This window comes from Haemaphysalis longicornis, unplaced genomic scaffold (genome assembly GCF_048455015.1).
Source record: "Haemaphysalis longicornis isolate Haplotype H1 unplaced genomic scaffold, Haemaphysalis longicornis Haplotype H1 scaffold_3, whole genome shotgun sequence".
Classification (NCBI taxonomy): Eukaryota; Metazoa; Arthropoda; class Arachnida; order Ixodida; family Ixodidae; genus Haemaphysalis; species Haemaphysalis longicornis.
Genome location: NW_027526335.1, coordinates 61814264 through 61832635, shown reverse-complemented (window position 1 = coordinate 61832635; position 18372 = coordinate 61814264).

Below are 18372 nucleotides of genomic sequence, written 5' to 3'. Positions count from 1 at the left end.
TACTGCACCTATTTAAACAACCACACTCAACAGGCCCAATGATATGAGTATGAACGTGAGATCTAAGTGAATTATTTAAAAATGTGCCGACATCTCCATGCAAGCATTTCCATTTTATCCACTTCTGCAACCAATCAGAGCACCAAACTGGGACAGGGAGAAGAAATATTCAATTCTCATTGCCCCTTGTCAAGGTGTCATGGGCTACTGCACAAGCATTTTCTATTCTTACCACACTTTCCAGCCAGCAGCAGCAAAGTGGCACCCTGAAAGCCTGACATTGGATCCATTTTGATTTGCGGCACCAGTGTTTTCAATGCCTAATGCAGCTTTAAAGCCAAAAGCAACAGTGTGTACGTGAAAAGCAGTGTGTGGCATGAATTCATTCTAACGTACTACATAAGCATCTTCAACTCTCACCACAACTTCATGGCCAGAAACTACAATGTGTGTGCGAGAGAAGCAGCGATTTCATAGCCTGAAAGTGTGGCATGAATTTATTCTAACGTACTATGTGTCTTCAACCCTCACCACAACTTCATGGCTAGAAGCTACAATGTGTGCATAAAAAGCAGCGACATCACAGCTTGAAGGCCTGGCATAAACACATTCCAACGTACTTTATTAGAGCTTTCACTTCTTACCATAGCTTTCTAGTCAGAAGGAACAGTTCAACCTTGCAAAGGAGTTACATAGCACCTTGAAGAAGTGAAGTAAAATCTTTGTGACCTGACGAGTAAGTTTTTCCAATTTTTACTGCGTCTGAACCAGCTGGAAGCAACAGTGCGCACAGAAAGCAGCGACATGACACTCTGGAGGCCTGAAGTTGAAGAATTCTGATATGCCGCATCACTGCTTTCTATTATTCTTGCAGCTGTATAACCAGAATCAACAGTGCATGCTTGAAAAGTATGAACATAGCATTCTGAAGGGGTGACATACCTCATTTCTACCTGATACACAAGTGTTAGCAATTATTACTGCAGCTCTTCAACCTGAACCACCTTCAGTCACTGTTTGAAGGCTCTCCACAGTTGCTGGAACAATAAAAACATCTAAAAGTGGGAAGCGGTGTTGAATCTAAATTAAAGTATGCTCCATGATAAGACGCTCAGACATGTCCTCCACTCTGTATAATAACAGTCTATCATGACAGAGACACTGGAAATCTGAATGTCTGCCAATACACTGTAACCCCTTTGTTGAAACTTAAACTGCACAAGCACCAAAATGCAATCATTAAACTACAGCCATCACTATAAAACACAGCTGCAATAGACAAATTTTTATAACTCATAAAGCCCATCACACAAACTGCATGAAAATAAAGGGAAGATAAACTATTGGTTCATTCCTACTAAACGCATTCAGCTATTTCAAAACAACTTTAAAATAACAGCTCACGACACTTATGAGAAATTCCACACTGCACACGAAATACGCAGCCTCAGTACATGCATAGTCAGTTTCTCTGATGCCACTTAGTGTAGCGATGGGAACATACGCACCATAAGCTTAGCAGGCATAATAAGAAGCTGCGCGCGTGTGTATTTTTGGCAATGTATAAAAAACTACGTGGTCATGTTGCGGGGCCACACATTTCCGGCTTCCTTTTTATTTATTTAGCCCTCTTATACGTTTCAAAAATGCTACTGATGATTACGACCAACCAATGAGTCAAGAAACGGCACGCAACCACATTTGATTACCTCAACAATACTCGCACTCCTTCATGCTTTTGTATGTTCGATGATGTGCCCATTGGCACAAACAGAACGCCACAGGCACCCGTCTCTCGCAGGAAGGCAGGTTCATACCGATTTTCTTAAAGCTACCCAACCCAGTCTCGGAAAATTGTGCACGAACGTTTACTTCTTCGCGAGTGTCTGCAATAATGGTTTAATCATATACCTGTTTACGCCAGGGGGAAAAAAACGCCACACCGCTGCTCCGTTTGTACCCCGGCAGGCTAAAACAATGCGCGAATCGGCAAGGAAAGATACCTTACATTGTAAGATTTGGAAATCGTCTTAATAACGTGTTCGGCTGTACGAGCGGCCGTATCCGGCCAAAAAACACGCCGCACACGTTTGCACGATCCGCGTCGGGCCGGACGGACACCACGTAGGCCTGCGCTCAACATCGGGCGCAGCCTACGCTCACAGCAACAAACGAAAACGCTTGCAACTTGTCACCGCTACTGCCGTAGACGAAAGCAAATCGCATTATTTCTTCACAAAGGTTGCGTTACACCGACGCAATTTCCACAATCACACCAGCAACAGATGCTGCTTCGACGCTTTGCCGTTCTCAGATCGAGTTCGTTGACGACGTTCCGAGTACGTAAAACAGCCCACCAGTGCCGCCACGATTTCCTCACGTACGTACAAACCACGACGCGGCAAGACACACACGGGACAGGTGACGATAAGCGGCTTCTTGATGCGCTACAGCACATTCGTAACACAAATCGCCTACAGAGCTGTTGGTTCTCGGCAACCTCGTTGTCGCCACAGAACAGGGAGGATTTTGTCGCTCGACAGCGCAGCAGCGGTGGGGAAACGAGCGCGGCCATATTGGAAGTAGTTCTCCTTTCAAACGTACCTCGCAGGCGTCACACAAACGGCGAGACGCCATTGGTTGCGGATGAACACAAAATCCCTTTGATCTTGAAAAGCCGCTGCAGAGTTAAGCTGTCACCAACTATAGTCACTCCGCGCAGCTCCGCACGCGTGGATGCGCCACCAAGACGGAAAATCCGGTCACGTGGTGTTGACGTCACATATCCGTCCGCTTTCGTGAGAGGATTTCTCCGTCGTGTGAATCCCGCTTTAAAGGGGTATTCACACGACGGAGAAATCCGCCGTTTCGCTCCTGCGCGCCACGTGACCCCAACGACTCGGTTTCTCTCCAGCGCACCCCTCCGATCGGAGATCGGAGCTTCTGCTCGCGAGCTACGAACGCTACAAACGATCCGACGCTTGGCGGCGGGATTTCTTGCCTCGTCTGGTAACAAGCTGAAACTGAAGTTTTACGCACTTTCTTTTTATTGCGTTTGATGAATATTTTTATGATTCTCATGGTTAATTTAATGTTGTATTTGTAATTAAGCTGTATCTCTTAAAACATCATTTACCATCTACGATGAGCGCGGCGTAATCACTGTCATCGTCATGACTATCACTTCATCGCTCCTTGCTCTGCCTTGCTCCCGCTGTTTGCGGCTCTTTCTCTTTCTCTGTCAACAGTTAGCGCGCCATGTTCGCTGGGGAGGACGGTACGCTTTTAGATGCGAAGCATCTCTTGGGGCGAATTTCACCTGCGAATTCGCATTTGCGGCGCCGCCCGTGGCTTCAAAATTGCCATGCGGCGGCGTCTCTCGAGCCAGACGTCCTCCGACACGGCCAACACCCCGTCCATTGCCTCCTCGCACGTACACTGGCCTTAGTCGACCCTCCGTCGTCCGTCGGCGTCCGGCGTCCGCACCTCTCCTCCCCGGCTTCCTCTCCACGCCAGCTGTGATAACGCCGCTCTCCTCCTCGCCGCTCGGCTCGTCTCGTGCCGGCTCAGGAAGACACCGGAAACACTTTCGCTCCTGGAGCCCTTAAAGGGGAAGCGTGCTCGTCTCGTGCCGGCCCAGGAAGGCACCGGCGACACTGTCGCTCCAGAAGCCATCTCATGGTCGGGGCTATGTCCCTCCCTTGTTGTTGCGCCGTCCACACCCCCACTGAGCATGCGCGTCTCTCCTCCATTCTCCTCTCCTCCAGCTGTATAAAAGCAGGTGCGCGCGCTGCGCGGCATTCAGTCTGCTCCGAGACGCCGCCTGCGCCGGTTCTGCTCCGGTGGGGAACCTACACGGAACCCCCATGCTTTGCATCACCACATAGTTCCCTTCCGGGAGATGGTGTAATTTTTTTCTTTCATCTTTGGTGGAGGTATTTCCGGTTCTTTGGGACCCCGGCAACCAAGAGTACAACAAAACCGGGATAAAAAATGGTATCTGGAAGCAGATAGCGGACGAAATGGCCCTCCGCCACCCGGAGTTCGCGCCGTACACTGTGGGTGAGCAGCACGTTTTTCTCATTGCAAGCGTTTATGGCTAGTTCTACGTATTTAAACCGTTTATTGGTATTTTGTGGCATTGGTTCATTGCGGAGTGTCGTTCGGTGACCAAACGATAGGGGATCCAAACATCTGCTGCATGTCAGATGTAAACGCCAAAGCGCGTCTTCCTATATGAATGTTTTGGATTTGCAACGCCTAAAACTGCAAGGGATAACAATAATCGACGCACAAAACTGCGATCGGGTACTTTATCTCAGGCTGTGAAGTAAATCTATGATCGCAGACTTAAACGCTGCAACAATTGTGTACGACGTCCCTACAGTAGATCTTACATCGCTGGGTAGTCGTGAACAAGTGCGCTAAAGCTTCTTTTTTTTTTATTTCAAGCTGGTTTTAATTGTTCGTGCAAAACAAGCGGCGCACGTACCTTGAGGAGCGGAAGAAAGTTATTCAGAGGAAGAGTGGCCGCCAGCCAGCAGACGACGTTTACGTCGGTAAATGGAAATATTTCGGAACCCTCATGTTCCTGGACGGCGCAACACAGCCTACGGACAGCCACTCTGTTAGCGAGGATTTTGGACTTTCAGAGATGGTGAGAATTTGTGAACTTACGTAGTTTTCTCTTCACTAGGCAGCAGTATTCCATGAATAATCATAATTTACGCGCCCCTCACCCTCTCCAACATTTTTTTCTCCACTTGAATCATTTTAGAAATGTAATTAATATTCAAAATGCTTGCCTAAACGTAAACTTTGTTTCACATGCAAACTGGTTTGTTTGTCATAGTGTGCATATCTAGCATTTACCTAGCATAATATAACAAGAGACAGATGTCTCAGTGTGCTAGTCAATCATTTTATTGTAGCACATATCACTCAGGTGCAGTACATAGATTTTATTCTGTAATAAAACCAAAGGGACACAACTTTAAAAAAGAGCGAAATACAGAGTATGGCACAGCAGTACTTTCATACTCTCTGTGCGACATGTAAAACAGTGCAAGTACGCAAAGTGGGTCCATAGTGTAGCCACAAGTCATCCATATGTGTACTTGCATGTTCCGGTAGTCCATTCTGCTCCCGTACAGTTTGAGAATAAATACATTTGTACTTGAGTCACTCTAGACGTGGTGCAGCGTTACTGCAGCTCGTGAGGGCATTCTTAGCATCCACCTCGTAATTATGGCTTGTTGGTGCAGAAAGCGAGGGGTTGTTGGAATGAAATTCAGCCTTTTGATCGGAGCATTGTCTGTCATCTTCATGGTTTATTTAACAGAGTTGGTTTGCTGCAGGAAATGTTGTGGGTCTTGGGGGAAGTTGAACTTTTTACTTTTGGTGTATCAAAACTCACAAAGAGCAAGCGGGTAAATGTAGAAGAGACATCTATACCGTAGTATAGCTGACTGTTACAACAGGTAACGTAAACATAGGTGGCTAGTTAACCCACTTACATTGCACGTCAGACAACACCAGCACATCTACAAACTCATCGTGTATCAATGGTCGGAGGGGGCTGGCGCTGGTGGTGCACGTGCCACGGGGGCACTGGCGCAGCTGCGGCGGCAGCCGGCGTGAAGGGGGGGGGGGGGGGGTGTAGGCCTAGCTCAACGTTTTTAGATTAGGTCAGTTGGCAAAGAGCGCGGCCTTCCAAGCACCGCGGCGCGGGCCGGTGCTGTCGCCGACCAGGCGGTGGCGCTGCGGTAGCGTTGAGATCGGTCTCGGCGCGTCGTCTGCTACTCCTTGCTTGGAAAGGCGCCGGTGAACGACCACCGCACACCATTAATGTTCTTCTTTGACATGCGAAATCCAACTTCGCTCTACTCTTACGCTTTAGTGACAAGAGCTTTACATTTTTATCGACATTATAACAAGAAACAAGCTCGACTTTAGAAAAAAAAAAAAAGGCAAGGCAAACACTGCACAGTCCGCTTGTCTTCGGCTGCTTCCCGTTCCATTTATTTATTTTTTCATTTATTTTTCCCCAGTACGAGATCCTTTATAGCTCAATAATGTTTAAAGCATACCCGAACACGTCTTATACTTCTGAAACTGCGGGAAAGCTACAATAGTCAGCCATCTACTTGGAATCAAGAAAAGACGCCTCGACATTTTTATGTATGCTGTGGAAGCAAATGCAGTAGGTACGTTTTCACAAGAACATATTTACAACCCCAACAAAACTGATCAAGTGAGCCGATTGGAAACCAAGTGCTGACGTGCGCGCTCAGCAAATTCTTGGTATTTTAACTGCGGACACGAAAAATTACGATTTGTTAAACAGCTAGCTTCGCTGTTAACAAAGAAAATCGAACCAATTATTAAACCAATGTTTTTTTTTATTTCTCTGACAGGTATAATGTGGTTTCTTAAAAGAAATAAACATTTTTTCTAGGATGAGAATGTTTGTCGTACTGCTATTCTTTTTTGTTGGTTCGTAAATCTGATGGACTATCTGTTAGGGTCACAGAAACTTTCATTCATCTTCTTGTAGTCCTGATATGCCAATTTTTTAAAGCGTTTAGCCTTCATTCATCTTCTTGTAGCCCTGATATGCCAATTTTTTAAAGCGTTTAGCCTTCATTTATCTTCTTGTAGCCCTGATATGCCGTTTTTTTAAAGCGTTTAACCTGGTAGTTTTTCCGCCGAGCCATCGCTTATGCTTTCTTCTGCGTTGATTTTTCCTGCACGTTTCTTTTTGCAATCTACAGATAGGCAACACTTCTCAGTTTTGACTAGTCAGATTTATAAGAGGTTTAACGCGCCGACGCTTCACAGCTAGGCGATGAGGCGTGCCGTAGTGGAGGGCTCCGGATTAATTTTGACCACGTAGGGGATCTTTGACATAAGCTGAAATCTCGAACACACGGGTGTTCTCGCTTTCCGCCTCTATCAGAATAGCGGCCGCCGTGGCCGGGAATCGAACCCGAGTCCTTGCGCCCAGCTGCACGGCGCCTTGGCCACCGCGCCGCCGGGTAGGGATCTGATCTGACAGCACCGGGAATATGTTATGCCACACACACTTCATGCCCTTTCACGGCAGTTGTTGCGGATGAAACGTCTTGAAACAGGTAACATTTGTTCCGAGGGCTGATCTTTAAGACAACAATGTAGCGAATAAATGTTGCTACATTCTTCTGCCTTGTAAGCTGAAGGTGAATATTCCCATTTTGATCGCTGTAGCTACACGGCGGGACAAGCAAACCTGTTGAATTAACTTCAACCGACAAGTTTTGCCCCACTACTGCACCCTTCTCAATCAGCACAATTGCACCCAGAATCTTCGAGTTTGTAGAAGATAACCTAGGCGAAGCCTTCACATTCTACGATTGAAATGTCAGACATATGCTGAATTCCTGCATAACTGTGAACCACAGCTCCGTTACCAACGTACGTGCTGACATCGGCGCTTTCTACACCACTCGCGCCACTTACGCCAGTTTCCTCGCGCAAAGATCCATCATTTTGGCAGGACGCAACATAGGTGGGAACCACTGTCATCCATTTATGTCGTTTTCGGCATGACTTTGATGTCTTTGGTGGCGACAGATGCTCAGGTATGTCAGGGAAAATACGGGGCGCCGCGCCGTCCCTCAGAGTCCGCCAGCCTATCCTTAGAGTTTGACAGTTCACGGCGTGTTCGTAACAGTTTACGATGTCTGAAGACTCACAATAAATGTCACAAACGTATGTTTATGGCGTAACCTTGAAGTTTTTCCGCGGAATCGCGCTTTCCCACTCCTTGAATCTGTCATGACCCTTCGGCGCTTTGAAGAAATGCCGCTGCACGGACTTGGCCGCTTCCGAAGCATACCCCGAATGGTAGCCCGGCGCGCAGCACGTCAACAAACCGCACCGACACTTCAGAGATCCACTAAAATATGTATGCACGATGACAACACAGAGCTAATACGTTAATACAGACGTGACGAAAAGGCGAGCGCCAACAGCACAGCGAAAACACATGGCCGGGGCGAGCTTCGCTCCCCAAACTAGATCTCAAAGCAACGCAAGCGCCACCTCTCGGAATGGCGACAAAATGGTGCCGCCTCTCGAGGCGCAGTTTGCAAACTGACCTAATCTAAAAACGTTGGCCTAGCTGCGGCTCTCGGCGTGGTCGTCACTTCGCAGGGAAGTTGTAAGGAAACGGTTGCTCCGAGGACAACGTACTTGATACCGACGTTTCGGGCGTGATGTTAGGAAAGGCGCCGATGTCTCTTTTAGGGTCATTGATACACTCTGTGAGATAAAAAGGTCGAAGAAGCGGGAGCCCATGCGAGGAGTGTGAACAGCATGTGAGGCACGTGCCGACTCCCCATCCTTATCGGAGCCACCCTCTGCTTGATGTGTTTAAGCTCCTGGGTTAAATGAACTCACGCTTTGTAAGAAGCAAGGAACGCTGTTTTAAGTTCTTAGTACCAACATTTAACGTTCGTTCACTTGACGATGTTTAACGTCGCTGGATTTCAGTCCACGCTGACCGCCATCAACGCAATCTAACCACCAGCATCGCTTTCCTGATGCATAATCACTGATATTCCTCGAAATAAAGTTTATTCTCTCTCTCTCTCTCTCTCTCTCTCTCTCTCTCTCTCTCTCTCACACACACACACACTCACACACACACACACACACACACACACACACACACACACACACACACACACACACACACACACACACACACACACACACACACACACACACACACACACACACACACACACACACACACACACACACACACACACACACACACACACACACACACACACACACACACACACATGTGGTTTTGGGCCTATTTCGGCACAGCTTCGCGTCCATTGCGCGCTCCCTTCGCACGACTTGATTAAATTGTTCGACAGCACCTCCTTGGTAATCCGGACGCAACGGAATTAAGTGGTCGTACGGCAAAGATACGTTAAAGATTGGTTTGCAGAGCACGAAAACAAAATTTAGAGACCACATACAGACATCTGGCCGCGACACAAACACTACCTTTTGCGCACTGATTGCCACGAATGGAACTCCGTTTTCTAAATTGGTGTACCAATTCTGTTGCGTTTTAACAGGTATTACAAAAGGCGAAAGGAGCAACTAGTTCCGATAAATAGCGATTAAAAGAGTACCCTCGGCCTTCTCGCAATTCTCAAACTTACTAAACTAACTAGTCGAAATCGGTATAAATGGGAATCATTAAGCTCACATGCCGAATTGTTTCGGTGTCCGCGCTTCTGTCGCGCGGTGGTGTAGCCCCGAGCTAGCACGTCGGGATGGCTAGGTACCGCTGCTTCACCCTTCGAATGACGCTCCTCGCCGTTTTCTTTCTGCCAACGCACGTCCGGGCTTCAGCGGTGGCGTCAGCCACCCTTGCCCGGCCTTGGCCGACGCTTCTGCGTTCGGGACGCCGCCCCTGTGAATTCTAGGCAACGGCAGGCAGAATCTCTAGTTTCACTTTTTGTAAAGCCACGTGTGTGAATTCAAGCGACGTCGACTGGGCAATTGCTGTGGGTTTTGTTTACAGTTTTGCTTTCCAACAACCTTCACAGCGTGGATTGGAGGCAATATTTTTTTTCAGGACCCCGTTAATCCACAGAGAAATAGCAGGGAACGTTGAGGAATTCTTCAGCATTAACGAAAGAGTCGCAGTCACTGTTATCAAGCTAAACAAGCGCTACAGGTTTAAGATAGTACAAGCCTACGTGCCAACAGCTAGCTACGATGATGAAGCCACTGACAGTTTTCCCGAGAGACATCGAGTCACAATTGCAAGTCGGTGGCCGGACCGGACGGGATAACGAACAAGGCCCTACGAAACCTCGGAGACGGAGCCATCGCGTCCTTGACGACATACTTCAACCGCTGTTGGCGTTCGGGAACACTACCGAAGCAGTGGAAGACGGCGAAGACGGTACTCATTCCGAAGCCGGGCAAACCGCCGAGCATAGAAAACCTGCGCCCAATCTCCCTAACGTCATGCGTGGGGAAGATCCTAGACCACATACTGAACGACAGGTGGCAACGATACCTAGAATCGGAGAGACTCTACCCGGACACCATGCTCGGCTTCCGGGAGAGACTGAGCACACAAGACGCAATGATTCAGTTACAACACGACATTCTGGACGCGTCCGTACGCACCCACGACAACAGGGCCGTGCTGGGGCTGGACCTCCAGAGTGCGTTTGACAAAGTCAAGCACTCCGCCATCCTCGCGCAGGTCAGCAGCCTCGGCATGGGCAGAAGGTCTTATGAATATATTCGGGACTTTCTTTCAGAACGAACCATCACAATGCACGCGGGCGACCTACAGCTGCCGCCCAAGAAGCTAGGGAGCACGGGAACCCCCCAGGGCTCGGTGATATCACCGCTGCTCTTCAACCTAGTCCTGATAGGCGTTGCGCGCAGGCTCTCGGAGATCCCGCAGGTCCGCCATACCATCTACGCGGATGACATCACGCTGTGGGTCCCCGGGGGCAGCAACGGCCACATTGAGGACGCGTTGCAGACAGCGGTGAACGCCATCGAAGACCAGCTCATCGGCACGGGACTGCGGTGCTCGCCGCAGAAGTCGGAGCTGTTGATCATCCCACCGCCGGGCAGGTACCGCAAGAAAGAGGCAGAAGAATCGGCAAACATCCACATACGAACGAGGGACGGCACAGTCATCCCCAGGGTCGCCACTCTCCGGGTCCTCGGCATGCACATCGAGGCCAGCAGAAGCAACAAGACCGCGGTGGACCGCCTCGTCACCAAGATCGGCGCGGCGGCCCGACTCATTTGGAGGGTGTCGACGCGGCACAATGGAATGAAGGAGGCCAGCCTCCTCCGCCTGCTCCAGTCCTTCGCGATGAGCCACGTCGCCTACGTCGGGGCGTTCCACTTCTGGCTGCGCCAGGAGAGGGATCGCATCAACGCGGCCATCCGCAAGGCGTACAGGACGGCCCTGGGCTTGCTAAATAGCACCAGCACGGCCCGGCTGCTCGAGCTCGGGGTGCACAACACCCTCGAGGAGATCAGCGAGGCCCAACGAACGGCGCAACTCGAACGCCTCGCCACCACGAGCTCGGGCAGGCGTATCCTGGAACGCCTCGGGCTGGCGGGCACGTCGTCGCAGCAGAACGAGACAGCGCAGCAACAGCAGCGGCAGCAGCTCCAGCCGGAGGTGATGGGGCGACTCCGGATCCTCCCGCTGCCCCGCAACGTCCACCCCGACCGCAACCGTGGTCGCAGAGAGGCGAGGGCCCGCGCTCTCGCCGCAACGCACGCCAACGACACGGGCGCCCTGTACGTGGACGCCGCCCGGTACACCGACCGACCCGACGCCTACGTAGCCGTGGCGGTCCGCGCTACCACGGGAGAAATATACAGCGCCTGCAGCGTCCGCGTGCCGTCCGCCAGCCAGGCGGAGGAGACGGCGATCGCGCTGGCGCTGACGGATCCCCAGTGCACCACAGTGCTTAGTGACTCCCGGTCGGCCATCGCGAACTACGCCAAGAACAACGTATGTGAAAGTGCCGTGCGTGCGGTGAAGTGCAGTGCGGTGATCAGTGGAGCGGTGCCGGCCACCCACCTTCGGTGGTTCCCGGCGCACACCAACATCAGAGGCAACGTGGGCGACGGTCTCCCCAACCGCAACGAGACGGCGAACGCAGCCGCGCGAGGACTGACCAACCGCGCGGCGGCGGTTTCTTCCCCACTGCCGAGCTCCGCGACAGAGGGAGGCCAACGCGAAGACGACGACGAAGACGACAACGACGACGTGGAGTGGGACCCGGAGCCCCTCCTCACGTACGGGGAGGTGCTGGAGTGGTACCGGCTCGGCTGGCGCACCGCTCCGGCGCCCCACCCGGAACTAACACGACAGCAGGCAGTGCTACTACGCCAACTGCAAACACAGTCAGTGATCACGCCGGCGCTCGCGCGTCACGTGTGCCCGGACGTGTACGCCAGTGGCGTGTGTAGTGTGTGCGGGCAACATCGCGCAACTCTGGCCCACATCCTGTGGGACTGTGCAGTGCACCCCGTGGAAGCTGCCGACCTCTACGGCCGGCTGCCGGACACCATAACGAGTGCCGTATATTCGACGGACCTGGCCGCACAAACTCTAGCTGTCCAGCAGCTCGAGGCTGCTCTCGCCAGGCAGAAGCGGAGCGAGTCGCAGACGGGGGGGAAAGGGACGAACTCCCGAGTACCTTTCGCGCACCGCTCACGCCGACGCCGGCGGGGCCTAGTCCCGAAGACGTCGTGAACGTGGGTGGGATGTGGAGGCTCTGCGCATCCCGACCTCCCACTCCCTGCTGGCCATAAATAGAGTCTTTCTATCTCTCTCTCTCTCTCTCTCTCTCTCTCTCTCTCTCTCTCTCTCTCTCTCTCTCTCTCTCTCTCTCTCTCTCTCTCTCTCTCTCTCTCTCTCTCTCTCAATAAAGAAGCGAACAACGCAGTTTACTGTTGTAATAGGAGACTTTAATGCAAAAGTATGAGGGAAGCCAGTTAGAGAAAGGTCAGCAGATGCACTGGGGGGATTTGCAGAGAGGAATAACCTAAAAGTCCCAACGGTTTTACAAAAAATGAAATTGACTTCATTTTAAGTGACAAGCCAGGCGTTGTACAGGACTTCAGGGTGCTAGGCAAGATAGGGGGCAGCAACCATGGGATGGTTAGATGCAAAGTAAGGATAAATTTTAAAAGAGGAAGGAGGAAACTCGTCAAATGTAAGAAACCCAGCATAAATTCAGCCAGAGACAGGGCACAGGATTAGAAAAAAAAACTTGAAAACAAATTCGAGTTTCAAACCGAGGAGAACGAAGATAGTACAGACAGGCTGAATTACAACCTAACAACGGCAATCAGAGAATCGGCAGCATCTGTGGGAAAAGCGGAATCTAGAAAAAAAAAATGGAACACCAACTTAGACAACGATGGATATAATTGCAAAACTTAAGAACATGAAAGTGTCGAGTACGGCGGATCAAATTGAATTAGCAGAGCTGTCGAAATAGATTAACAGATGTCAGACAAATGACATTCGCGCGTGCAACATGGCAGTTGTTGAGAAAACGCTGGGGAATAGAGGAAGTGTAATAGCAACTTAGAGGAAGCCAGCTATCGGCAAAGACGGAATATATGTACTCAGAGAGTTTGCCCTTAGTCGGCCTTGCGCCATAAAAATCCCAACCATCATCATGTTCTCAGAGACGAACAAGGTAATATTACGCGCAGCGTGGACTAGATAATAAGGGAAGCAGAACGATTCTACACCAGGCTATGCTCCAGTGACGTTAGACCAGGAGAAACAACTGAGCGTATAAACTTAGCATGGGGTGCCCCACTAGTAACAAAGGACGAAGCAGGCTCTCAAAGGCATGAAAAAGGGAAAAGCTGCCGGGGAACTTTTAAAGGATGGAGGAACTATTGCACTGGAAAAGCTTGCTGCACTGTTTTAGGAATGCTTCAGAACTCCAAAGGTGCCCATAGCCTGGAAAATAGCCACCATGATTTTGATTTACATGAAGGGAGATAACAAAGGCTTAAAGGGGCCATGCAGACAAAATACGTTTAGTTTACTCGAAAGATTGCCTCGTCAGAATCGTACTGACCGCACTTTTAACGTAGACATCGCTCAAATAAGCTATATAAATAGGTGATAAGAGAATGGCCATGCGAGCCAGTAGCTCATTTCCCGCAACAGAAACTATGATGTCATATGCCCAGCTCTGCGACTGGCTGAGGCCGGCAAGAGCAAACGCAAATTCGGCAGGGCTGATAAGCTTGCCGAACGAGCTTTTTGCGCTTAAATTTAGGGCACATGATTTTTGTAGCTGCAAGAATGGTGGGGTAAACAATGGAGGCTACGGAAGCACACGCAAACATACAAGTACTGATGCGTATTGCTGTTGGTACTGCGTGCACTATGCTTGTTTTAGCTGCACAGCAGTGCGGCGCTTTGGGTTGTCTCAGACGACACTGCCTGATATGCGTAAGCGATAATATCTTGCGTGACCCTGTTTGTTGAGCATACCCATGTTTCACGAAACGATTATTTTCTGCCTTAACAAAAACAAGCGAGGGGCAAATACGGTCAAAAACAAAGAAAAGCCAGAAAACGGACCGCCGCAGCATGGTGACGCCATCTATAGGAGGACTGTCAGTAAACAATGCTCCGCAGTCGCCTGCCGAGCCTAATGGCACACTAGGTTTCGTTTGGAGACCTCTTATTTTGACGTCATTGCAGAAGTCCAGAAAAGCGCGTCTTTCCATCTCCAAAACTCTGCAGTATGAAAACTTCTGCTGACGTCACACAAAAATAAAAAAAAAATCAATACGCAGGATCTGTTTATGCATTAAATAGTGATAATGATGATCATAAAAAGTAAAATAATTGCTGCGCGTGTAAATCTGCATCAAAAAATTTCACGCATGATCGCAAGTGGGACGGATGCGCCACGAATTGAATGAGCAAAAAAAAAAAAGAAAATAGAAGTAGAACAGGGGGCGAGCGTCCTGCTTGAGTTGACATTCTCAAGTGACACTGGTCGGGGTCGCAGTGTTCTTCAGTAGTATGCCACGCTTTTCACATGGTCCATCATTTCAGTGCGGGTGCTTGCCCCCGAGGTCCGTTGCCGAAGCTGTAATTATTGATGTAATTAATAGTAGTATTTACTAATTAACAGTGAGCGGTAGCTGTGGGGCAAAAAATTAAAGCTGTTCCACTCAATGTGAAAGCTGTCGGAAGTGCAGAGCAGTGATTCGCCATAATGAGCTGTAGCGCCGTTATCCGCTCACTGGTACCACCCCCTGCAATTCAAGTTTCTCGCCTTCGCAACACTCACGCGCCCCCTGCCTGAAACTGCGGCAGCGGAAGTTCTGTTCTTCTTGTGCTTGCTTTAGTTTCTCATGCTGGAGCTGGGGCGATATTCTCGTGTTTTGTCCCTTTTTTGTCCGTTACAAAAGTGTCCGTTTTGAGCGAGTCTTCATTGGCTAAAAGCGAACAGGGTGTGACATAACACAAGCGCCGCGGACCTAGTTAGCAGCTTCTCGGAGCAGACGATTTGAATTTGAAAACGACGAAGGCCAATCATGAACTTCCCGTTTATCGCCTTAGTGATGGCTCTCCGGCGGAACAGGCGGTCGAGAAGTAATGTAGACGCATTCGAAATGCGTATACAGAAGCATTTCCGCCTATCGAAGAGTTCTGTGCGGTGTCTTTGCTTCTACCTCTGAGATGAACTTGGCCGGCTGCAGCGCGGGCTCAGTGTCGAGGACCAAGTGATATGGACCCTTTGTTTCTTCGCTACCGGTGGCTTACATTCAGCAGTCGCTAGTGAAGAAACGATATCGCTGTCACAGCTCCATCTGTGAACCGGTGTATCCACGCCGTCGCGATCACGCAGTGAAATAAACGACCGTCTGCGAGCTAGCTGTCGAGGAGACGACCACAATGGCACGAGCACTCGGATTTAAATTTATGACCTTTGATTGGTACTTAACGGTTACATATACCAGCTTAACGTTCGTAGGCTTCACGCGCAGTGGGTACGTCGTCAAGAAACAAAAATGTTCACCACTTACATATTTTTGCACTTGTAGAGCACAATGAAAATGTCGACGGCATGACGCACAATTCCAGGTTATTAGAAAAGATCGCGTCAGCATGCTGAAAGTGCGTCAATGCCGAAATACGAAATGGGAGGGCTATTTTGATGCACGGTCATTGTCACTGACCTCAAAACGGCGACCAAGAACAAAAAAAGAAAACCTGAGTAGCCGTAGCATTGTTTCCATTTTACTGTCACAAGAAACAGTTAGCCGTAGCTCCCATCTTAGGACGTTCGTCCACTTGCGGTTAAAACGTTCAACGTCGTCACACACACAAAAAAAAATGCATCGGGATTAGATTTTCAAAACACGTTCAAATAAACACGTAAACGATAGTTTTACATGATTTCAGTTCTTTAAAATGCGTTCGCAAAAACAGTTACAGTATACGCCTCGAGCGCGGCCTGTAGGGGCGCCACTGAAATCCCCCTAGCGGCCCGTTTCGAAAGCAGGCGCGGGAGTCCCCGGCCTGCTCCCCCCTGTCGCCGTTGCTTTTGGGGCTCGTTCAAGACAGCGATTAACCGTTTGTCCGCGTTCGAAATACCGAATAACGTGGAGCAGGCACTCTGTTTGCAAGCGTCGTGTGTTCACGAGAGTATAAACGTTTATGACGCGATCTATGTATATGAGCGCCGGGCGTGTCACAGGCCGGCGTCCCGAAGCCAGCATTTGCATGCAGCTGATTGCAATTCCGCTGCCCTGAAATTTAGTGGCAGTGTCTCCGTAAGCAGTGTTTCCTCCGATGGTCATGTAGCGGCCATACACACTATGAAGTAAATCGACTTTGTGCACTTAGAAAATCCAGCGGAGCACTCATACCTGACAGCACGCAGGTCACGCCTTCCAGGATCACATATCAGATATTGATCAGTACCACGAACAAGCCAATGCGGCATAAATTTCACAAACATTGTACCAAAGAAGTACGATGGATAATGCAAAATTACACTCCTAAGTCAGCACACGACGACAAATTTAATGCTGTGTCGTCTTGTCCCGAGGTGAGCGCTCGCACAGATTCATCTGATACATTTATCCTCCACAGAAGCGCAAAGCTGGGCTTATAGAGTAATCCCGTCCGTGAACAAACTCTTCTTCGAAACATCGTCATATGACACTGGGAGACTGCAGAATCTAGCATAAACCAAAATCAGAGGCTTTTATCAGATACGACCATCTTCCAACGATCCCGTGTGTACGATATTTCGGCGCACGTTCTGGATCTCCAGGTGGTCAAAATTAATCCGGAGCCCTCCACTACGGCGTGCCTCATCGTCTCCGTTTCGTCGGTGCTTTAAACCCTGCAATCCATCAATCAACTCTTCCAACGACACCTCGTATCGCTTGTGAACTGCGTACCCTGTATTCTTCAAAAAATGCGTCCGCCGAGTGATCAGCCGTTCGTTGATGGCGAAAAACAAACCAAAAGTGAACACGCAGCTTGTGTGTGTGATTACTAAAACGTCCATTCGTTGATTTCGCTCCGCATTTGTAAACAACGATAGTCGAGCGTCCTCCTCCTACTCCCCCCCTTGTCTAGCGAAATAGTGCATTTCGGATCTAGTTGGTCTTTAGCATTTCAGAGGCTGCACTCGGTTTTTTTTTTTCATTCCCGTACGACTATTCTATTTATTCCGGACTTGCAGACCATTCATTTTCCCGTGGTTTCATTAACATACACCTTGGTTCGTACTATAAGGCATAAGTGGGCACATATCTGACAATGCACAGCCTTTGAGTGTACTTAACATTTTCGCGTGGCTTATACTCCCATAAAAGGCACAAGTTTTTGTCAGCTATTGGGTTATCACATCCCCGAAACATATTTTTCTACGACGTACATATTTGAAGCAAAGCCACATTTGTTGTCTGCGCTGCAAAACGAACCAACCTCTTACAGTGCCAATATCAGGTCTAAACGAGGCGACAATAAATAGAATTCACTTGTGCTGACGTGTTCGAAGGTGACAGCGGTGATATGCTGCTGCCGTCGCCGACGCCCGCAAGAGCGGCCAAGAAGCACGCAGAACCGCCTCCCCGGGCAGCTCTTGTTGGCGTTAGAGCGCTCTACCAAGACGCAGCGGTTTTTTTAAGTGCCCTAAACATGCAGTTAGCTTACAGACGTCACCAACAAGTTGTTTAGTGCGCGGAAAGGCAAAGAGAAGCGAAAGAGAGCCAAAACACTGCTTGACCACCTATCAGCCACGCAGCGCTAATCCCGCAAACGCCGCGGAGAAGCGGCGGCAGGCGGCGCAGCGATCGCGAATCTCGAGGCGTATTATCAAAGGCCCTCTGCATAACCAAGAGTATACGTCACGATGAGAGGCACGCAAAACAGACGTTTTCAAAATGGACAGTTACGAGAATACCGCCCCTGTTTTGCGTCATTTCGAACGCGTAATTCTTTTCTTGGGCGGCTGGAGCCTTTCTGTGGGATTTCGAACGCGCCATTTTCTTGTTGCGCGTGGAGCTTTTCTGCGTCATTTCGAACCTGCCATTTTTTTCTTGCGCGGCCGCTTTTTTCGCATACTATCGTAAAAATCAACCCAACGAGCGTTCCTAACTAAATGAACGCTGGCGCTGCCGATTAATTACGTATATTTTTCCTCAAATGTACCTATAGTTTTCTTTGCTCTAAACAACGGGAAGATGTATAACAAGCGCCAGTTTTTCACGAGTTTCTAACGCTTATGACTATACAAACCACTT